This window comes from Cnephaeus nilssonii (genome assembly GCF_951640355.1).
Source record: "Cnephaeus nilssonii genome assembly, chromosome: 14".
Classification (NCBI taxonomy): Eukaryota; Metazoa; Chordata; class Mammalia; order Chiroptera; family Vespertilionidae; genus Cnephaeus; species Cnephaeus nilssonii.
The window spans coordinates 35,891,745-35,915,972 of record NC_137085.1 but is presented as its reverse complement, the minus strand read 5'-3'; positions in this window follow the sequence as shown (position 1 = coordinate 35,915,972).

Below are 24,228 nucleotides of genomic sequence, written 5' to 3'. Positions count from 1 at the left end.
ATCCTGGCTTTCATGAAGAGTATATTCTATTGATTCTGACAATAGATTATTGTTGAAAGGGGCCTCAGATAAATTATATGCTTGCCAATGCAGCAAGATGGTGTTTTTACTTTATATGTTTCTCATTCCTGCTCACTTTCACACCTATCACTTCTCCCTTAGGGAGGAGAGAACCACAGAAAACAAAAATGTCAAATCTCAACTATTCATTTTCAAAATATGTCTTTTCCAAATTTCAATGGAGACAATAGTTTAATTAATATTTGTTGTTGTTTTTAATCAACCTCATTGCAGTATCATTTGCATATAATAAAATACATATATTTTTAGTAAACAGTCAGTGAGTTTTAACCAATATATACATTTGTATAGCCAATACCCCCATAAAAATAGAGATCAATTCTAAAGCCCTAGAAAGTCCCCTCCTAGCCTTTTGCAACAATTGCCCCATCTCCTTTCCCAGGCAACCACTGATCTACATTCTAAAATTATAGATTAATTTTGCCTATTCTACAATTTTATGTAAAATTAATACAATAGCTGTCTTTTTGTATCTGGCTTCATTTGCTCAGTGTATTGTCTTTAAGTTTCATTTATATAGGGATGTTTTTAACCAGGACTTCAGCCTGGGGGGCTGATTTGTCTGAAGGCTTCTATAGGTACATCTGAGCCTCTGGCATCACCAATGTTTGTTCTTGGCTTAATATTTTAAAACTTACTAAGAAGCGCAAGGCTGAAACAAGGAAAACTATTGTCCATATAATGGTAGTACTATGGTTTTTGTTGTATAATTTTCCCAGCATAAACTGACCTGCTTGTTATTGTGTTGATAATCCAGGAGGATATTCTTTCCACAAAACCCTTGGTGATACTAAATTTCTAAAGGCAGCTGTCCTACTACTCTTGTAGTTTTCATTTTTGGGGAACATTTCTGGAAAATTCAAAGGATCACAACCTGTAAGAAGCAGCTATTCACCTGAGAGCTAATTCTTCCGCTAAAGTTGAGTCATCCAACCTTTACATGCCCTTAGAGAGAACCCAGAGACTGCAAAACAATAATCCTCTATTAGATACAAATATATAGATTATTTAAGATGACTGTGTATAATCAGTAAAGTTAAAAAACAAAGAATACTTTTGAGTTCAGCTTACTGTTTTCATTTATGTTTCTGTGACATATGCTAATAGTTTAGGGTCATCTCTGGTTGGTTTTAGGTCCATTTATATAAATGTTGAAGTATTTGAAATACATCTATTTTCTTCCTTCTTTCCTCCCTCTTTTCCTTCCTCTCCCTCCCCCTTTCCTCTTTCCTGACTTATTTTAATCCACCATACTTCGCTCTACGTTTGTTGAGGTGGCATTTAGTAATGGGAAGATAGAAAGCAGTGTGAAAAGTTCTGTGGAAATTTAACTGTTCAGAAGGCATGTTAACCAACTTCTATATTGAAGAAAGATCTGAATTTACCCACAGTTACCCTTTCTTAGGTTCCTTGAATAAAGGCAATAGAAAGTTGTCTATAATATCTTGACAGGCATGTAGAATTCATAGCAATTGCCCCAAAGAACTTACCTGCCAAAGATGGATATGAAAGTATTTAATTGTTCCTATTTTGGCAGCTACACCAACACACACACACAGTCTGTTCTGTTTTACCTCATGATCATCGCCTGCTGTTTACCACTGTATACCTTGCTAATGGTGTGGTTTCCATGGCTTGTTAATTTCATGGCCAAATAATATTGTAATTTATCGCACACTTTATTGTGGGAGGACTGAGACTCTATAAATTCTTGTGCATTTTTCCCCCTTTAGAATGTATGAAACTGAGACCAGGCAAAAGTATTAAATTTATTTCAAATGTACTTGATAGCTAACATCAATTAGGACTGACAGGGAATATTTCTTCTTCCAGTAACAGTAACTGTTTTTAAAGACTAAACCACTGAATGTGTTGTTACTGAGCAGGGGACTCATTTCACTGGGATCACTTCTTAGAAAAGTAAAGGAAAACTTGGAAAGGAAATGTGAGGCTTATCAAATATTGACTAATCAGTTACGCCTCGCCTAATTTAATTTTTCAGAATCATTTAGTGTTTTTTAACTCTCTTCTCCTTCCTCTCATTACTCTCCTAAGAATGGATTTTTAGTATCTTAAAATATAATAAATCATCTTTCATCTCTGTAAATCTAACTATAAAAGCAAACTTTACTTATCTAATAGAACTTATTATCTTTTAGAGTAACTGTGCCATAAATTCTCTCAGAAATTAAAACAAGCAAAAACAATACATTCAGAAAGCCATTGCATTTCACAATTTTAGGAAAAAGACTTTAGAATATATTTAATTTTATAGCTAAAGCAGGTGAAGCCTAAAGCAGGAAGGTGACCATCCCGGTCAGGGAAAGGGGTTGAAGATAAGGTTTCAAACTGAGAGACAGTCTGTGGGGACTCAGTCTGAGCAATTCAGATGTTGAAACACAGGCTGGGAAGGCTGGCATCTGGCCCCCAATGTGGGATTCAGACAGACAGTGGGCCCAGTGGAGCCCAGCAAAGGCCACCCCATCTTCAGAAAGTGTCAAAGATCCCTCAGGGGCTTGAGCAATAAATGCCAGTCAGCCTGAGTGTGGGCCAGGCTGACTAATTCTGAATTTAGGTTTATCTCAGATACTTCTTGAGAAAGAGTTTGGACAAGGGTGTGTCCAGTGCAGATTCTTCAAATCCTGCCCTGTATTTAGTGGTGGTACTGTGTAAATCCTCCAAGGGATTCCAATATTTTTTATTTTACTCCATAATTCCAAGTGTGACGATTAATTATTTAATAAATGAATAACTAAGATCACAGAGTATGAATGTATGTTAGAGGATGAAGATGAGAGGAGTGAAACATTCTAGAGTAGGGAAGATAAGAAAACCTACTAGAAATGTAGAGGAATTCAGTAGAAAATTAGTGCCTGACACCATGCCCTACTCTATGCATGTTTAGAAGTTAGGTTGCAGTCTCAGTCCCTAGTTGGGGGAGTGCAGGAGGCAGCCAATCAATGATTCCCTCTCATCATTGATGTTTTTATCTCCTCCCTTCTTCTCTGAAATCAATAAAAAAATATTTTTAAAAAATAGATGTGCACGTTTTAAAGTTTATCTTTTACGAGATAACTACCAACATTTTTCACCTACATGTAGAAAATAATATAGTGTAAAAGAAGTATGGGTTTTACTTTAGGCAATTTAGCATTCTGACATTCGGAGCATTCTCATAATGAAATTAAATCCAGAAGGAGATTTCTGTTCATGATCTCTTGAAATGATCCTGTTCATCCACAGTATTTCCCATAATCACAAAGGTGGTGCCATAGGGCAGGAAACTCCAATATTATTAAAGTTTCATAAAGCAAAGAAAATTTTAAGAATATAATGTTCCCAAACTGATAAAGGTCTTGAGAGATAATTTCCAGCAAAGCATAAATTATTTTCTGCTTGCCAAAGGACAAAAATATTTAGGCTGAGTCATAGAGTTGAGAGTATCCTTAAAATTCACCAGATTTGTACTGTCAAATGAGATGGGCACTAGCCAAATGGGGCTATTTATATTTAAAATTAATTTTTAAAATTAAAAATTTAGTTTCTGATTTTTACTAGCCATATTTCAAAAGTGTTTATTAGCTATTTGTGGGTAATGGATACTTTATTGGACAGTACAGATATAGAACATATCCATTATCACAGAAAATTATGTTGGGCAGTAATAAAGATATAACTAGATAGTGGAAGAAAAGTCAACCGAGGCCCAAGGACATAATATAACTCCGCCAAGGTCATGCAACTGTTTTTAAAGAAATACAGGAAGACACAAAGGAAATAACAGAAACTTTAAAGAAACCCAGTAGCTTCTGGAACTGCCTAAGTAGGATTTAATAATACACGCTTAGCCTGTTAACAAGGTTGAAGCTCCTGATGGTTGGAAACACCTACCTGCCTAAATTTGGACATTTAGAAATTTATGCAATGAATTTAGTAGCTGAAAACATTTCAACAAACGGCTGCCAGGTCCATATTTTTAGCCACTGTTGTGCTTCCAATTATGTTTATCACTATTGTATACAGGGCACCACTCTGAAAAGTGATGGTTTATCTAACCCCAGAGAAATCAAGAAATCTTGTGGGGGTGATGGCTATATTTGAAAAGGTTGATTTTTAAATGCATCATGCAGACTGTGTCCAGTTTTAAAAGGAATTTCTGCCAGTATGCAATCAATATGTGAAATCTTTTCTCACCTTGCAAAAGTCAAAGACAGTCTCTGCATTTTCATTATTTTGTTGAAATCCAAATATTATTTTTCCATTCTCTAACTTGTTTTCCTCACAGTGTGCTCAACTATTGCAAAGGAAGAAAAGGTTAGATTTATCAATCAAAGTTTGCTATAGGCCCTCTAAATAATTGAACCCTCAGGAGAAACAATCCTCATGTATTCTTTTTCTATTGTTTCAATATCTTCATAAAAAGTCATTTTAATATGTTTGGTCCTGTAGCAGAGGTACTGTGAAGGGCTTATCTTCCTCATAGGTCCAGAAAAGCCTGTGAGTCACGTGGCTAAAGATGGATGAAGAGAAAGAGTGAAGGAGAATGGAGAGAGACTTAACGCTGAGGTAGGAACAGTGTTCCTAAAACCTCCTTGAGTTGGGGGTGGGGGTGCACAAATACCATAATTAAACTAGGGAAAGTTTTGAACAATCAGCCCAGCCTGTAAGGCTCAGTGGTTGGATGTCCAGGAGGTCACGGTTCTATTCCCAGTCAGGGCACATGCCTGGGTTGCGGGCTCAATCCCCAGTGTAGGGTATGTAGGAGGCAGCCGATCAATGATTCTCATCATTAATGTTTCTATCTCTCCTTCTCCTTTCCTCTCTGAAATAAATAAAAAAAATGTTTAAAATAATTGAACAATCAAAAGAGATGAATACCAGAAGTCATTTGATTAACTTTCTTTCTAGAAATAAAAATTACCCTATTAATTGTCTTTTGCCTCCTACTGCCCCAGAGAATGATTAAGTAGGTGTGTGTGTGTGTGTGGGGGGGGGGGGGTTGTGGGCAGGGATTATTGGTAGAAATGGAAAATGCAGCTTGAGATAACTAGCCTGGAGCAGAAAGACCAAGATCCTGAAGCCAGTAGATGGAAGGCAGACTATTCATCCCAGTCCCCAGGTATAAGTCAAGTTTCTGGGAATTCCAAGTACAAGTCAAAAAGGGCTCATTTAACCCCTTCAGGTCCCAGTGAGAGTGGGGAAAGGCTTGGTAGAGAGGGAAATGGGTTTGAAGGTAAAATATTCATGATGGGATTTAACTCCTGAAAGGCCACCCAGTAGCTTCCATCTGCTGAAGAATCCTTCCTGCCCTGCTGGTTCCCATTGGGTGGCTCACAGCTTCAAGGCCTCCTCTGCCAGATGCAGAACTGTTGGCAAACACTCTTCCTCTATTCGCACTGCGATAACTGGGGCAGGAAATTTGACCCCATTTTCAGGTTCTAAAGAGAAATTCCAAGTACTGAAAAGACTTAGGAACATGGTGGCTTTTATTTAAAATTTAGAGATGAGGGCAGACCTGGACTTCAGACTGTAGCAGCACCACCCTGAACAAACATCCCCTTTATTTTCTCTTCCTCCCTCCCTTCCCATCTCTGTTTCTCATCCTCTCTTTGCTGGATTACCCACAGGACTTCAGTTTCTTTATTGCATGTTCCTGGTACTAAGGCTTTTCTGGGAATTATGAAGAGGTTCACCTTCTATATTAAGCATTTCTTATTTTTCCCCACAAATGTAAGTCAGTCTTAAGACTTACACTCTTAAATATATTTTGGTTTTTCTGCATTACCCATAAACAGAAAATAGTGTGGTGAAGGCCTGGGGCAGGGAGGGACCCTGGTGGGGAGAAAAAGGGGGAAAAAGAGGGGATATATATAATCTACACTAATAAAAGAAAAACATGCAAATTGACCATCCCTCTGCTACACCCACCAGCCAATCAGGAGCGAGTATGCAAATTAACCCAACAAAGATGGTGGCAGCCATGGAGCTGGAGCGAGCAGGAGGCTTGGGTTGCCCCTGGCGATGGAGAAAGCCAAGCTTCCTGCCCGCCCTGGCCTCCGCTGTAGGAGTGGCTGGGGGCCTGGGTCGCCACGGGCGAACCAGGTTTCCAGCCTGACCTGGCCTCCACTCAAGGAGGTGCTGAAAAAAAACAAAAAAAGGAGGGGCTTGGAGCCTGGGTCGCCAGGGGGCATGGGCAGCCTGAAAATGGCCCTCAGCCCCTTACCCAGGCTGGCCACACCCCCATGGTGTGAGGGTCTCCGCTGGGGGGCTTGGCCAGCCTAAAAATGGCCCTCAGCCCCTCACCCAGGCTGGCCATGCCCCCATGGAGTAAAAGTCCCCACTGGGGGGCGTGGCCACCTGCAAACAGCCATCAGCCCTTCACCCAGGCTGGCCAGGCACCCCAGCGGGAACCCCCACCCTGAAGGGGGTGTGGCCAGCTTGAAAACAGCCCTCAGCCCCTCACCCTGGCTGGCCACGCCCCCCCCATTGGGGACCCTCACCCCATGAAGGTATGGCCAGCCTGCAAACCACCAAAGGCCCCTCACCCAGGCTGCCCCACTCCCCAAGGGAACCCCCACCCTGATCCGGGACACCCTTCAGGTCAAACCAGCCGGTCCCCACCCATTTACCAGGCCTCTATCTATACTAATAAAAGGGTAATATGCTAATTAGACTGGGAGACCTTCCGGACGTTCTTCTGGACAAAGCCATGGTGGCGGGGCCGAGGTAGAGGCAGTTAGAGGCCAAGAGGGGAGGGCAGTTGTGGGTGATCAGGCCAGGATGGGACGGCAGTTGTGGGTGATCACTGGTGGGGGGGGGCATTGGGGGTGAGCAGGCTGGCAGGGGGGCAGTTGCGGGTGAGCAGACCAGCAGGGGGGACAGTTGGGGGTGAGCAGGCTGTCAGTGGGGGTCAGTTGGAGGTGATCAGGACAGCGGGCAGGGGCAGGTTGGAGTGAGCAGGCTAGTGGGGAGGGAAGGTGGGGGAGAGCAGGCCAGCAAGGGGGGGGGGGGCAGTTGGAAGTGAGCATGCCAGCAGGGGGGGGGCAGTTGGGGGCAAGCACACTGGCACAGGGGGCAGTTGGGGGTAATCAGGCTGGTGGGGGGGTATTTGGGGGCGAGCAGGCCAGTGGCGGGGGGCAGTTGGGGGCAAGCAGGCCGGCAAGCAGGTGAGCGGTTAGGAAACAGCAGTTCCGCATTGCAAGAGGGATGTCTGACTGCTGGTTTAGGCCCGATCCCTGTAAACCGGCAGTAGGACATCCTTCAAGAGATCCCAGATTGGAGAGAGTGCAGGCCGGGCTGGGGGACACCCCCCCCCTCCGTGCATGAATTTCATGCACCGGGCCACTAGTACTCTCAATAATAAAGATTAAAGAAATAATAATAAAATAAATAGCCTGGCCAGTGTTGCTCAATGGTTAAGTGCCAACCTATGAACCCAGAGGTCATAGTTTGATTCCCAGGTTGTGGGTTCTATCTCCAGTAGGGGGCATGCAGGAGGCAGCCAATCAATGATTCTCTCTCATCATTGATGTTTCTATCTCCCTCTCCCTTCCTCTCTGAAATCAATAAAATAAAATAAAAATGTGAAAAAATATATGTATACATTTGGTTTTTCGATTTCTTTACACATTGTAAGCTCCACCTTGGAGACTGCTGCTGGCCTTGATGTTCACTGTGCTCTCAGCTGGCCTCATTTGGAAGCTACTCTTCTGTACTCGCTTGCTACTGGCCTCCTGCAGTTCCTAGATCTGCCTTGCCTCCACCACTAGGTACAGTACAGTAGTTACCTACCTCCAGGTCATAGGTCATCTTCTAGAAGGTTTATTATTCTACCTTTTACATTTAGATCTATAATTTATCTAGGCTGATTTTTATGTATTGAAGTAGATTAATTGTTTTCCCATGTGGACATACAATTGGCCCCAGCATGCTTCATAGCAAAGATGACCTTTTCCCCATTGTGCTGAATGCTACCTGTCATAAATCAAATAACTACAAGTATTTAGTGTGTTGATAAACTCTCTCTGTTTTGTTTCCCTGACCTGTCTATTATTGAACCCAAACCTCACTGTCTTAAACACGTAGCTTCATAGTAAGTTTTGTTACCTAGTGATGCAAGTCATATAATTTTTAAAATGTTCTTTAAGATTGCCCAGTCTACACTTCCATACACATTTTGGATTTCTGTCACCAGCAATCTATTACAAATATCCACAATAAAGCCTGGTTATAATTCTGATTTGTATTGTACTGACTCTATGAACAATTTGTAGTGGATTTATATATTCAAAATGCTTAGCATTTCAATACATAAATAAAATGTTCCATAAGAACAGAATCATGGGAAGGGGCATGGAGAAATGTCCTGTCATAGTAACTATAAATATTGGAAGAATGAAATTGTAAATAAAGAGAGTTTTCTATGCATATATTTGAAATATTTGTCCCTAAATAATTTCTAGAATAATACTCAAAATTTTAATATAGCAACAACTCCTGTAAAGTAAGAAACTCAGGAAATTTATCTCATAATATTTTTTCTGATTCTGTTATGTGATTCTCAGATTCACACACACAAAAAAATTATTTTTATCTGGACTTCACAGATCTTATTTTTCCTATAGGATTAGTGATCCTACATTTTTTTTTTCAACTAAATCCAAGGCATGTGGTATGAAACTGGAACAATCCCTCAAAACTCAGGGCATATGACATATATCTATAGAAGGTAATATTAAATTTCTCTCTAGTTGTAGGGTAAAATTTTTCATACCTGCCAATCTAATTTGACTAATGTATTGTTTTTACAGTGCATTAGTGAAAATTAAACGGTAAATTCAGTCAAACAGTCATTCCATACATCAAAAAGAAAAACCAGTCAACACACCGTCTGATGGAAATGAATGAAGAAAACAATTCAAGGCAAACAGTTGTCCCAGTAGACTCGTATAAATGCCCTAGTGGTGTCATGTGCAGAATTAATCTTTCCCCACCCTTAACTAGAGAACACGCTGCCAGCCAATTCAGTCATTCAAATAATCCTGAATTTTAATATCCCTGTTTCATTTACTCTCAGTTAATGGTGACTGCCCTTCCTTCTCCTTCATCTGTCAATCAATGGAGAATGTCAGAGCAGGAGAACAGTAATATTGGCATATTGTAATGTACTTGCCCTGAATTCTACAGCTTCAAAATTCTTAGACTAACTCAATGATGATCTTAGAGAGTCTGGTGCAGAGAGGATATGTGAATTGAATTACAGACCATTGGCAGTACCTCCCAGCACAAAGTCCCTTATTTTTGGCTCGAATATATCATAAAATACTCAAGAGGAAAACTTTCAGTGGTCAACAGAAATAAGGGTCCAAAGCAGGCACCCTGAGAAGAAACATTGTCGTCTGCCATTGACTTTAACGTTGACTTGTCTTTTACTTGTAAACCAGGATTTAGTTAGAAAATTCTGTTCTGATAAACACTGGAGAATCTGTTGGGAGGGTTTGCCCAATTATTTTGATTTTTTTTTATACTTTAACTTTTAAAGCAAGATTATTTTTGAAATTAGTTAAAGGGTTATTTGAATACTATAAGGCTTGTTGGTATTTTTGAGTTTCCAATTACATAGAACACATTTGCTTAAAGTGATTAACTGTAGTGTATAGACAGCACATGGAAAGCAAAGAAAATAGTTGGCTTTTCTGCTTTGAAAGAACTCTGTTTGTGTAAGCAGCAGGACACACTCCTGAAGAAATAATGTGTCAGGAAGGAAAGAAGGGTGATTTTCTCAGTTTAAGTTTCTGATCCCAGAGGACTCTAAGTATAACTTTATGAAGAAGATCTGCATAAAACAGAAGTAACTTTAGGAAGGATAAAATTAAGTCTTGGCTAATATGCATTTTCTGATAGGCTCTTATTTTTATGGTGGTAGAAAGAGGATATGGCAGAGAAGTAGCAATAATACTGTTGACATGTTACAAGCTGTTTTGTGGAATGCAAGGATAACATGTGGGATGATAAAAGCACTTTACAAAGAGAGCCAGCTCTCAATCATTCAGCACAGTTCAACCAGTTCGTGGAGTATTCTTGTTCTTCAGCTTCCTTCTTCTTATTGCCTTTTTGGCCATTTCATGTTTTGCAGCTTATCTGAATGATGGCAAGGTGAAAAGAGTGGGTTAACTGCAAATCAATCCAACTTTCCATTTTGTAGTACCTCTCACAGTATGAGGGCAGATGGCTTTAGAATAATGGAAAGTAAGAGTCTCTTGGACCAGTAATAGGCTCTCAATATTTGGGCAATCTTGTGCTCATTTAGGAAGTTAAATAACAATTGAACAGTTATCAAGAATTAGAAGTGTATAAATGTCTAATTCAGTGATTATAATTAAGTACTCATTCAGATAATATATTTGGGAAAGAAAAAAAGGTATTCTTCTTGACATAACATTCATGGACATTGGGGAAAAATCTAACAATTTATCTATATATAGAGAAACAGATAAGAGTATAGAGATAGAGATAGAGATAGAGATAGAGATAGAGATAGAGATAGAGATAGAGATAGAGATAGAGATATGAATATGGATGTAGATACAGGCATTCTGCATTTTAGGGATTTGTCAGTCCTGAGCTGGCCTGGAATTAAGGTGCCCAAAGCTACCTGTCCATTGGCCCACACTCTGGTCTGCTGTCCTGGAGCATAGCCATTGTGCCTTATGGTCAGAAGAGTAAGCTTTGTGCTCTTGAGAAACACCACCTGACAGAGCTGAGACTCAAGGTCTTAAGAGTGCTCAGGCCGCCACAGCAAAGGAAGAAGAGGCCACTACCTCCTCCTCTTGTGCTTTGGGGGATGCTCCCTGGGCACTTGCCAGGTGCTTCTGAGTGTCCCAGCCGCCACCAGTGCTGCAGGTGTTTCATGCAAAAGATCCAATGTAAATACCAACGCCACATTCAAAAAAGTAAAACTTCCTCCCAGGGCTCAGCTTCCATTGAGAGCTCTGGCCAAGATCTCCGAACTAGGAAGGTGATTTGGTGGAGTTCCTGCTGTATAAGTATAAAATGAAGGAGCTCATTAAAAAGGCAGGCATGCTGAAGATAGTTCACAAAAGATACAGGGAGCACTTCCCTGAGATCTGCAGGAGAGATTCTGACCTCATGGATCTGGACTTTGGCCTGGAATTGTAGGAAGTCAAAGCCACTGCCACACCTTTGTCTGCAGCATAGATGACAGCAGCTATAGAAGTGATCAGTGGCTGGCAATTTCCAGAAAAAAAAAAAAAAAGGGATTCTGGTGCCCCTCCTGGGTCTGTATGATCTTCTTGAATGGCAACCAGCCCCTTCAGGAGAAGCTCTGTGATATAGATATACCTAGATTTGTTATGTTTTTCAAGAATGTTTGAGAATATAAACCATAGTGAACAAGGAAAAAAAAGCAAAAGTAAGACTGTTTACTGTGTCCCTTATTAAATGGAGAGCTAAACACGAGGGGGGAAATGAGTCTGGCTATATCCCTGTATAGAAGGGAGTCGGGAATGGAATATTGTAGGGAGGCTTGTTTTATATGTTTTTATGAGTCTAGAGCAGTAAAACACAAACTGAAAATTTATTAATATACTATTTTACTATATAAAAGTATTCACTAAATCATTGAACCATGAGGAAATACTCCCACTCCTTCCAACTATTTCAGGATGTCCCAAGGGGCTCACTTATTGTATTCCCTAGTTAATGTGGATGGCAGCTCCCAATGACATAGCTGCTTTTAGATTCTTTCCAATGCCCAGAATCTTGGTTCCCACTATCCTCTGGTACCCTCCGATTCTGCTGGCTGTCCTATGTTTTCTCAATTTTATGGGCCTTGGGAATCATCTTCAAAGTTAGTTCTTTCCTCTTTATTGTGTTCTGTTAAAGATGTCCTAGAGCCAAGTTGCTTGGTTTTGGAATACAACAGTTTTAATGGGACAACTGCTTTGGTTTCACATATAGCCCTTCTATTCTGTGGAACATACTAGATGCCAGGATAGTTGGGTCAAGGCCATATCATTAAGTTTTGTGTCTGGTAAGACACTTCTCTCCAATAATATAGGTTTTGTTGCTTGGCTTAGTCTGCATTTAGGGTATGTCTTTCTTAGCAGCACTCTCTATCACCTTGAAAGTCTGCTTCTATCATCTATTTCAGAATGTTCAGTTGCCACATGTTTATATGTCTTAATCACAATTGTAGAATTGTTTTAATTTATTTTTCTAAGAAATTCACCTGCCTCTGTTTTAAAAATATGTGACACAACAAGATATTCAGGAAGAGCAGGGCACTGTACATAGTAAACCTGCCTGCCTATGATGGTTAATTTTATGTGTCAACTTCACTGGGCAATGTTGCACCCTGATCTTGGACTTTCCATCTCCAGAACTGTTAGAAATAAATTTCTATTCTTTATAGGAAAACCAATCTGTGGTATTTTGTTATAGTAGCCCAAATGGGCTAAGAGACCAGATATTGCTCTAAGGGTATTTTTGGATGAGATTAACATTAAACATCTTTTGATTAAATTTATTGGGGTAACATTGGTTAATAACATTATATAAATTTCAGGTTTTCAACTTTATAATATGACATTCATATACTCCCCTGTGTGCTCACCACCCAAAGTCTAGTCTCCTTCCAACACCATGCAATTTGACCCCCTTTATCATCATCTTACTTCCCCACTTCCTTTTAGCAACCACCATTCTTTGTCTGTATTTATGAGTTTGCTTGTTTGTTTGTTCATTTGTTGCTTTTTGTTTTATATCCCAGATGTGAGTGAAATCTTATGGTACATGTCCCTTTCCGTCTGACTTATTTCACTTAGCATGATACTCTAAAGATCCATCTATATTGTTGTAAGTGGCAATAGTTCATCTCTTTACATGGCAGAGTGGTATTCCATTGTATATATTTACCCCAATTTCTTTTTAGAATCATTCATCAAAGGACATTTAGATTGTTTCCATGTTTAGGCTATTGTGACTAATGCTGCAGTGAAAATAAGGATACATATATCTTTACAAATGTGTTTTTCCAAGTTTTGGGGTTAGATACCCAAAAGAGGAATTGCTGGGTCAGATGATAGCTCCAGTCTTCATTTTTTGAGAAACCTTCATACTGTTTTCCATAGTGGCTTAAAATTTAAATCTGTAGACTGAGTAAATTAGATTGCCCTGAATAATGCGGGTAGGCCCATCTAATCAGTTGAAGACCTGACTAGAACAGAAAATCTGAGCAAAGGGATTGCTCCTGCCTGATGGCCTTCAAACGGAGACATTGACTTTTTTCTTGCCTTTGGACTTGAATGAAACATTTGCTTTTTCTGGATCTTATGCCCGCTGACCTTTAGACTGGAACATCAGTGGCTCTCCTGGGGTCAGGCCTTTGGAATCAGACTAGAACTAAACTATCAGCTCTCCTGGGTCTCCAGCTTGCTGATCACACTACAGATCTTGGAACTTGCTCACCTCTATAGTTGTGTGAGCCAATTCTTTATTCTCTCTCTCCATCCTCTCTCTCTTTCTCTCTCTCTCTCTCTCTCTCTCTCTCTCTCTCTCTCTCTCTCTCTCTCTCCCTCCTCCCTGACTCTCTGGGCTTATATTTGTTTGTTTTACATTTTAAAAAGAATAACATTTTTAGCTAAATAAATGAAATTGCATGAAGATGCATGAAGTTCATGCAAGAGTAGGCCTTCCTTCCCCCTGCTGCCAGCACTGGCTTCCCTCTGGCACCCAGGACCCAGGCTTCCCTCCAGCACCCGGGACTCAGGCTTCCCTCATAGCCCCGGCTTCATCCGGGAGGATGTCCAGTCTAATTAGCATATTATGCTTTCATTATTATAGATGTATACATATATATGAATGATTTACATATGTATATGATTTATATATGATTTGTGTGTATATGATTTGTAAATTATATATGCACATATACATCTTATTGGTTCTGTTTCTCTAATACACTGCCTGATACACTTAATCTTATACCTATCAAGCTTAGTGCACCCCACTACAGCACATGGTATGCATAGTTTTTTATATAAGCCTAAATTTTTAATTGAGTAAATGTTTGAAATAGAGAGAATTACATTTCTTTATATTTATAGCAGTAGTAGTTTTCTTGGCCATTTAAATAACTGAGGGTGATTGCCTACTAGGATTTACTATAATATTGAGAGAAGGTGTACAATGTTACAGGTCAGGACTAGCCAAGAAATAGAGGAGTTGCTATTACTCATACTTCATTAATTTTTAATAACCTATTATGTGCTAGGCATAGTGCTAGTTGATAGGTGTGCAGTGGTTAATGAAGATGATTCATGGAGCTTTGTACTTAAATGTCACAATGAAGTCTACAGACTTATCAGAGAAACTAGTGGCTCGGTGCACTAAATTCATGCACGGAAGGGGGGGTTCTCTCAGCCCAGCCTGCACCCTCTCCAATTGGGGACCCCTTGGGGGGTCGGACATCCCTCTCGCAATCTGGGACCACTGGCTCCTAACCGCTCACCTGCCTGCCTGCCTGATCACCCCTAACTGCCCTCCCCTGCTGGCCTGATCTCGCCCCCAACTGCCCTCCCCTGCTGGCCTGGTTGCCCCCAACTGCCCTTCCCTGCCTGCCTGCCTGATCACCCCTAACTGCCCTCCCCTGCTTGCCTGATCTCACCCACAACTGCCCTCCCCTGTAGGCCTGATCTCGCCCCCAACTGCCCTCCTCTGCTGGCCAATTTGGTTCTGATTGGTCAGTTTCTATGCCAGACAGCGTCAAAAGCTCCGCCTCCTAGGCAGCCATTTGCTCCTCACAGTTAACCGAGATTTGGTTCTGATTGGTCAGAGTCTATGCCAGTCAGCGTCTCTGGGCCTATCAATGGGGCCTGATCAGAAAGCGGGGGGGGGGGGGGGGGGGGGGGGCTGATCAGCAGCCCCAGTGGAAGCCTGGAGAGAAATGGAGGTGCGGCTGCTGGCCTGGCTGGGAGAGAAAGAGAGAGGCAAGTGCTGATCATCAACTGCCACACAGGCTACGGATCAGACCCTGCTTCTCTCTTCAAGCCTTTCTCCGGGCCTGATTCACAGCCCCCTCAGCAGTCAGTGCTGGGTCACTGCACCTGCAGCCACAGCACTGCACCATGGCAACCCAGCACTGACTGCAGGACTGACTTCCACTTGGTCGAGCCTCTGGTCATTGTGTATGTGATGGCCCCAGGGTTTTTATTTATTAGGATACTGAAGGCCCCAGGCCCTAAGTTGCATAATAGTCAATTATTCTCACTTGATGAGTAGACTTAGAAACACTATTTAAAGCTGGATGAAAGATAGGCACAATTCTTCTCATCTTACTTCTACCCTAAAATATCTCCCCTTAGTATCATGTGTCCATCCTGCTTTTTACTTTAAGATTAAAAGGAGACTAAAAAAGTTTCATTGAGACAGAGAAAAATGAAAAATAATATAAATACATTTTAATAGCCAATACCTGAAATTGTACAAATAGCTATGATATCAAATTTAATTGAAAATAGTATAACAAAAACTGCTCATTTAACTATCAGCTACCAATATTTATTTGACTCAAATACCCAGAGTCAAGTATTAGATCTTTAAAATGTTCAAATTTATAATCAAATGTAAACACATAAACTAGAGAAAATTCTTATAGGGGGCTTCTTTAGTTTCCTAAATTAATTCACCAAAACTGAAATACTGTCCTTTACATCATTGGAAATGAAAGCTTTACTTTTTAATAGGAAATATGCATCTCTTTGTAATAATAGAACACTTCATTCCTGGCCTATACACACTTTCAGAAGCAGTAGTTTTTGGAGTGCTGAATACTTAGCATAAAGACATTGAGTCCTAAAAATGCATTTCAGGTATATAACTATTAAATGAAATAATGACTTCCTGGAGCAAAAAGGCTATATGATGAAAATTCTCCAAAGTGATAACTTTTGCCTTATGTTCTGCAATCTTAAGTCTGCAAGTACAAAAAAGATTGAAAAATGAGGAATAAATACAATTTAAGGTGATTATTGATACAGTCCCTGCTAAAGTTGGGTCAACTAACAGGGAACAGAGTAATTTAACCAGTAAACTAGTTCCCTGGATCTATTAAATCTTTTCTTAAATTTGATCATTAGGGTACCTTACCCAATTTTGTGATTTGGGATAGGTCACATATTGATGTAAGCCTTCTATGTTAAAAGTAAAGCCTTCATTTCCAAAGTTCTCTAAAACAAATTTAACAATGAGTTTTTGGTAAATTAAACTTATGAAGGTTAAAACAGTCCTACATGAGAACTTCCTCTAGTTTAAAGTACTTACCTTTGATTATAAATTCAGAAGGTAGATCATAACCCCATTTATTAGTATGTACTGGGTACTTTCTACTGTACCAAGATGTCTCTCACCTTGAAGATCAAAGAAGTAGAGCATGTTCAGTTCAGATTGATATGAACTGACACCTAGGTATTGAGACTTAGAGTAACTAGTGTTTGTTCACGAATGCAAGTGATCTCTCAGAAGTGGTGAGCAAATCTCTGGTATTCAGATTGAGTTTAAAGTCAGCTGCTCAGAAGATACGTTCCAGGGGGTTACATGTGTTTGTCGATCAAATGATCTCTGTGTTTCTATGAATTGGTGTGTGAAATGCTCAACTGAAAGAGCCTTCAAAATTGATTTGTGGTTTGTGGAGAAGAAATAAGGGGCAATGTGGCAGACACAGGTAATGGACCAATAAAGATTTCTACTTCCGGAGGTTGTTTGTGAGTGGATGGGGCCATGTGGCTACTGCCCCTGAATGAATGTAAATGGGGATGTTGCAAACCTCTTCAGAAGCAAAGCAGTTAAGAAATAGATGTAGTGTCTTTATATGTTGTTTTTACCCCAAATACAAATTAAATGGTAAGGAACCCAAAGACCTAGACAAGGGCAGCATCCTTGAAGGCCTTAAACCGGGAAATATCAACTGGACTTCACGTGAGTCAGAAATAGTATCTATTGTGTGAAGCTGCTGAGTGGTGAGGGTTGGTGGCCATACTGAAATATTACTTAACCTTCCTCATACAGAATTTGACTTGTTTTGTTGATATAGCACTGGCTCAGAGATTTAAAGGCTACTGAAGAGTAATGCTGTAAATTTGTTTATGGTCTCTCAATTTCCAGTGTTTGCAATTGTGCTTTACAAAAGCCTATGAGGTAGTCGAGGGGGAAATTCATAAGAGTTTTACTAGAGAAACTGAGGCTTAGGAAACCTCCCTTAGATCACACTGATGATAAGCGTCACAGTGAAGACTGCTCAGGCACCTCAATATACAGGCAGTCCTCGGGTTACATCGGACTCAATGTATATCGTTTCGTGGTTACATCTCCCATTTATTTATAATAAAAGTAAAGTTCCGTCATTTCGACGTATGTACATATGTGCTTTATGTTTTTCATTATTTATTTACCACAAGTAAAGGTCAGGAATTGTTATCTTTCTTTTAAATTTTTTTTTTACTGTTTCACTTCGTTACTGCTGTGTGTGTGCTCCATGTGAGTGATGTAGAGGCTTATGTAGGTGGATTCCGACTTTCAGCGAAAATCGCGTTACATCGCACCATAGGAACGGATCTCCAATGTAACCCGAGGACCTACTGTAATGTGCAGGCTTTATCAATGCTATTCTGCGTGGCAAAGCCTACAGTTAGTCACTCCAATGTATCCATGATGGCTACAAATGAAATCTTAAGGTCCAGCTGCATTTTTCCTTTAAAGGTTTTATTTTATTTAAGTGTATGTACAGGAAAGTACATATATCATAAATGTTTGGCTTAGAAGGTTTTCACAAATTAAGCACAAATATGTAACCAGTGCCCAGCTAAAGACATTCTTCTCCACATTCTCATTTACTAATTCAACTCCAGAATGTCCAGTTCTATCCTCTTTTAACATGTAGACTAGTTTAACTGCACTGTATAATACATACATTTAATAAGTTTGTAATTTATGTCTTACTTTTTTGTTTGTTTGTTTGTTAATTCTCACCCAAAGATATTTTTTCCACTGATTTTTAGCAGGTACGAAGGGAGGAAGGGAGGGAGGGAGAGGGAGAGGGAGAGGGAGAGGGAGAGGGAGAGGGAGAGGGAGAGGGAGAGAGAGAGATGTGAGAGAGACACATTGAATGGTTGCCTCCCACATGCATCCCGACCAGTAGTACCAGGGATCTTCTGAACATGCAACCAGGTACATGCCCTTGACCGGGAATCAAACTCATTACTCATCAGTGCTCAGGCCAACACTCTGATCATTGAGCCACACCAGCCAGGGCTGTCTTGCTTTTTTAACTAAATATTTTATTTAAGTTTCTATATTGTTGTATAGTTGAAGATTGTTTTTTTATTTGTGTATGTTATATTATTGTTTGTATAAATCACAATATACTGTATAATTCCATTCTATTGCTCATAGGCATTTGGGTATTTTCCACTTTGGGTCTATTAGGAATAATCAGCAGCAGTTTGAGTCCCACATTTTGCCAAAAGAGCACACAAATGACAAAACCAAAGGGCACAGAAATAAGACCTAAGAGAAAGTGTCTCATGCTTGTCATCTTCATCTATATCCCAATTCTTCACATTTCTGTACACCTATTCTTATGGGAAAAGAGGCTATCAAAAGGCATTTGACGTCAGTGTTCTGTCTGCCCTGTTCACATATAGAGGGAACTACTTTAGTATCTTTGTTACTTAGATACTCTATATAAATCTACCTTTTCAATTTGCTAAAACAGCAAGACTTATTTAAATTTCTTTACATTTCAAAGATGAAAATATCAATTTAGTATAGATAAAAGATCATTGGATTTTGAGTTCTGGAAAAGTAGATTTTAATTTCTACCAAGGGATTTTGTTTAGATAATTTCTTTAAGACTCAGCCTTACAATCTATATTACGGAAGTGATACTCCTGCCTCAAAAATGTTTTACATGCAAATATTATATACATGAAAGCCCTTGGGAATTCTAAAAGCATTATACAAATACTAGTGGCCCGGTGCACGAAATTCGTGCACATTAAAAGGGAATTAATTAGAGGAAATATTTTAATATTGCTATTTGCCCTTTCTCTGTATTAGAAGTGTCAGAGATAAAAGAAAATTAGTAAAATGTATATGAAAATCTTCCTCCTGTCAGAGTCTGGGGTGCGCCTTGGGACCTAGAGTCAAGTCTCTGCCCACCACGTGCACACACTTCAAAAACCCAGACCTGATGGCCCCACCCCCATTGGGTGAGACCCAGACCCAGCAAGCCCCACCCCCATCAAGCCCCTCCAGGTGTGTGGGGGGGTGCAGCCTCAGGTCCCTCGGCCCGGCGCTGGGAGGGGGGTCATGGCCTGAGGTCCCCTGTCAAGCCCTGCCGGGTGGGGGGCGCACAGCCTGAGGTCCCTCACCCTGGCCAGGTGCCATGCAGCCTCAGGTCTCTGCTGTTCAGTCGTGATGTTTTAGTGTCCTGGCTAATTTGCATATTCCTCTATTATATAGATAGATTGGTCATTATTAGGGATTAACTTGCAAAGTAAGTGGATATTAAGGCCAAATATTCTGTCAAATTTTTCCTCATTTACTTTTCCTCTCTCTCTTTCTCTCTCTCCCTCTCTCTTTCCTTTTATGTCTATGTTTATTTACTTAGACAAGAGAGTGAAAAAGACACAGAAGAGAAAGCTATCCAGGAAACATTAAGCTTGAAATTCTTGCCAAGAACTACACAGGCTCCCCACAGAGTGAGGTGTTATGGCTATCGACATCCATTTCTCCCCTCTCTTGGGACTCATAAATGGCTAGATGTCCTCCAATTTCCACCCTGGACATTAAGATGCCCGAGTGCATTTTCAGCATGTGATTACACACTCCCCAAGGAATCTGCAATGTCAAGCACCCACTCCTATTCTCCCTGCTCCAGCAGAAGTGCAGTGCAATCAAAGGCAAATTTATAGGTCAATGAGTTGAAAATTGGTTGTCTTTAAGTTTCTGATTTTCTAAATACATTTGGTACAAATTGGTTAAAAAAAATGAGAGCTGCCATCTTGCATTAATATTCACAATATTGCCTACTTACTTCTAGTTTTTGGATTAATGTAGCGCTGACTTGGCTCCTGTCTCTGTAAATAGAAAAAAAGGGTAACAAAATGGATAAATGCAAACCAAAGAATCTGTGGGCTGCATGATAAGTGTGATTTTTCAAGTTAAAAAAAAAATGATGTTCATCTGGGAACAAACTAACTTAAAGATTTTAAAAGCCAATTTCAGCTCAGCTGCTGGGGTTTGTTTGAAATCTGCCACCGACTGAGGTGTGAAACTTACATTTGATACAGTAAATCTTGTTGACTGTTATTTTAAAGGACTGAAATATGCTTTTATAGCAAAATTGTCTCAAATAAAAAATTCATTTTTACAATCTCACTCTGCCATAAACTTTCATGTCAGGTTTTTGCTCCACAATATATGCAAAGGATATGTTATACAGCAATAGGAAGGAGGCATGCATAATAACTTGTTTTACTTTCCATTGTAAGAGAAATAGCAATGGTCCGATACCATTCATATGATCAAAATATTAAATATTACATGGTTGATCAGAAATGACCAATCAGCATACCTTGAGTCATAAGACCATTACTTATTGCTACAAAATAGTTTTTTATTTGATATGCTAGAATACCATATATACAAAGATTTCTATGAAATGTGGTTATGACTTCTTCCCTTTAGCATATTTCCTGCAAGAATTACTAAAAGCTCTAGGCCAAAATTTTACAAGAGAAGTGTCCCTAAAATATTTCATTCTTACATGAACATTTCAAAATTTGGGCTTTTCAGAAAATGTTTTAAATAAATTGTATTGCATTTAATTAAATTGTAGTGTTATCATTGTTACAAGTGCCATTATTTCACATCTGAAAGCAGTTAAGCAGATTTCATTTGTGTGACTATAATGTCTACTTATGTGGGTGTGAAACTGTAAGGCTGCAGGTTTGAAATGACATCAAATCACCAACATTAACCATTGACACATTGCGTGTCAATAAATCACTGACATAATGCCTGTCAGTAGATAGCAATGACAGAAAACACATTGACAAGCAATTTTTGTCTTAATGAGAATTTCTCTTTAGAACATAGTGGTTTCTTTTCTTTTTTTAATACCAACCTTAGACAGGCATTTAAAAATAAAATAATTAGGCTGTGAAAAAAGAAATACAAGATATTACCTCTTTGAAAAGACACCGATATGATATATCAATCATTCCCAAAGAAGATTCCTCTGCCCTTAGACTTAAGCTGTTAGTGTTTCAGTATATTCATATATATGTATATTCTTATATAACATAATGCCCCTTCCCTTACATTGCCACTACAAAATGCTCTTAGGGAAATTCAAATAGGATAAGAAATGTGAAAGTACTCTAGAAGTTAAAAATAAAAAAAACCTGACTCTTGTACCAAGAGTTTGGTATACTTTTTATATCTATGAATCTGTTGACCCTGCGGACAACAGATTCATAAGATTACTTTTTCTTGACCTGAGAGTCTAAAAGTAGGTTGTGATGATTTTCACTTGTTATGTGGGTGTCGAGGGGAAAATTCACTGTGTTTTGCCTTTACTCACACTCACATGTTTCTGACACTAGATGTGTGGGATTTTTCCCCACACTGACCGATTCTTCAATACCAGCTAGTGTCCTGCAATTGAATTTTGACACTAACCAGAGTTAGTGCAAACCCTACAGGTTACGGGTTCCGTCCCACAAGACTGCCTCCCAACTTCAGACATCAATCACAAGTAGGAGTCTTAGGTGACCACACCTTCTGTCCAACTTGGCAATACATTGGAGGTTCCCCACAACCCCCTCTTCAGGTTTGATAAGAAAACAAGAGTTTCATTTCAATACTGCTGAATTCAGCTTGACAGAAATATTGAGACTCTTCTTATCTGTATGAACAGAAAAAATCTGAAAACATGATTCCAGCAATTATACTCTTAAAGGATCAGCCCATATATCACTTTTGACTAATATGACAACTAGAATTACAAGACCAAAAATCCAATTCAACAAACATTTATTAAACTCTTACCTAGAGTAAGATTTTGTTTCAGAGAGTGTAGGTTTATAGATGAATTTTTAAAAAATGGTTCTGATTCTTATTGACCTTACAGCAAGAATATTTACAGTGGTATAGGCTCTACTCTATAATGCCTGTCTCTCTGTTCCATCTTACTTAAACCAGACAGAGACTCTGGTATCTACATCTTCCAGCCAGAGATCAAACACATTGTAGAAAAGACCTGAAATAACCTGCAGATATTTGCAGTCAATTCCCAACTACTTCTGTCTAGAAATCTGGCACCAGCTTATATGTACCTAGTAGAGGACTGGTGCATGAAAATTCATGCACTGGAGAGAGGGCCCTCAGCCCGGCCTGCCCCCCTCTCACAGTTCAGGAGCCCTCAAGGGCAGGAGGTGACCTGGCGATCAGGGAAAGGCGACGCCCCATCACACCTCTGGTGCTGCCACTGCTGGCAGCACAAGCCTCGGCCGGCCCTGGTTACCTGAGCCTCGGGCGGCCCTGAGTGGCTGGACAGCCACCATCCAAGGCTTGCCTGAGCCTTGGGCTGCAGGCCTGCCGAGCGCCTGCCACCCTGGCGGGGCTGAGGGGACTGGGCACCGCCATCTTGTGGCTGTGGGCGCCGTCATCTTTGAGGGCAGAGCAGTCAATTAGCATATTCCCTCCTTATTGGCTGTGGGTGCTGCCATCTTTGAGGGCAGAGCAGTCAATTAGCATATTCCCGCCTTATTGGCCGTGGGCTCCACCATCTTTACAACAGTGTGAGGGTAAATTAGCATATTCCCTCTTTATTAGATAGGATTACTGTGGTTCCTACAGTTACTCAGAGTGTGGCCGTTGGACTAGCACTATGGGCTTTACATGGGAATTTATTAAAAATATGGTCTCAGTCTCATCTGAGACTTATTGGCTTGGCATCTGCATTTTTAACAAGATATCTAGATTCGACAAGTACTGCTCTATACTACTTTGAGCAAGTGTAAAATAAAATTGCTGAAAGAAGACTGAGAGATAGATGTAAAGAATGATAGGAGGTAGGGATCTCTCCTACAATTAAGCTGGAATTGACAATCCAATGAAATACGATTAGTGGGGAGGGGAATTTGAACACTCATATAAACACATAATTCAACAACACAAATTTTGTTCAAACCTGCTCCGTCCTAACACTTTGCATTTCTTTGCATTTTTTCTCCTTCTATCAGCTATGGCATTGATGTCATTCAAACATGAAGATGAGATCATTTTATGCTATCATATTAATGATTTTGAGACAAAATATGCTGCATGTGCCTAAGAAAATGATCCTGTTCATATCTTTATTTCATTTTTTAAAAAGGAAAAATTTGTCCTATTACAAGAAATTGGGTGAAGAATTTATAGGATTTGATTGTATGGCATCTGCCCAGAAGGTTGTATATTGTTCAGATTTTAAGGAATTTGCCAAAGAGTTAATTGAGTGAATAATAATATTAACTAAAGTGATTAACATCCAAATACTGATGTATTTTAATTCATAATATCAAACTAGCCTTGAGTGAAACTGTGTGTGTGTGATTTTGTGTGTATATTGTATGCAGTGGAGGATGGAAAAGGGGGCAAAGTGACAAGAATCACACAACTTTCCTATACTCCATGGATTACTGTTGATGCTTCTGATCCCTAGGGCTTACGGATGAATTATGTTCCACTCCACAGCGTTGTTTACTTTTGGGCAATGGCTAGCGGAGGAAACTCTCTCTTTGTGTCATTAAACCGGTCCAGTGGCTCCTGTCTTTTGAGGTTTTACTAGTTTACACTGACAGCATTTCTGCAGCATTTCTAGTTTCTTTCTCTTTGTTCTCACTCTAAGTGGAACATGGTTTGCTCAGGTCCCTCCAGCCCACTTCTGGCATATTGCTCAGAGCAACAGCCACAGGGGTGAGGCCCCCCACATCAGTAGACAAAGGGCCTAATTTAAATCCTCTCTCCTGATTCAAGGTCCAGCTTTGAGCCCACCTCTTAATCACGACACAGACCACTTCA